A 457-nucleotide genomic window follows, 5' to 3' on the forward strand; every position below is an offset into this window, starting at 1 on the left:
CGGCCTAAACTATCCATAAGCGAATTGCCATCAGGTTGCTCCGGGGTCTCACCCTTTCTTTGCGTCACCAGAAGGGGCCAGGGCACCCCGCCCGAGATTAAACTGAAAACATTTGGCAGATATGCTATTGTGGTTCTTGTCAGGGGCGCTGCAGACAGCATAGGTCACCAGCGCGTTTGCCTCTCTTCTATGTTTGTCCGTGTTACGTGCAGAGTTTGGTTCTCTCCTCCGATGCCATGAGGCAGAGTCGCAGAGACCGGGCGGCTCTGTCACGACGGCGTCGCTGCAGCAGTTCATACACCCCGCCCTGGGCACCCCCTCCTTCCTGCTCGAGGGCCCCAGGGGAGCCATGTAGCAGCAACGTGAGTACCGTGGGTGCAAACGGCGACAGTTGTGAGCCCAGCAATGGGGATGCATGCGGCTTCCTACGCCGCGGGGCTGTTCTTGCGCAGGAAAG

The sequence above is a fragment of the Eimeria mitis genome, genomic scaffold (assembly GCF_000499745.2).
Source record: "Eimeria mitis Houghton genomic scaffold, Emh_scaff1727, whole genome shotgun sequence".
In the NCBI taxonomy this organism is placed as follows: Eukaryota; Apicomplexa; class Conoidasida; order Eucoccidiorida; family Eimeriidae; genus Eimeria; species Eimeria mitis.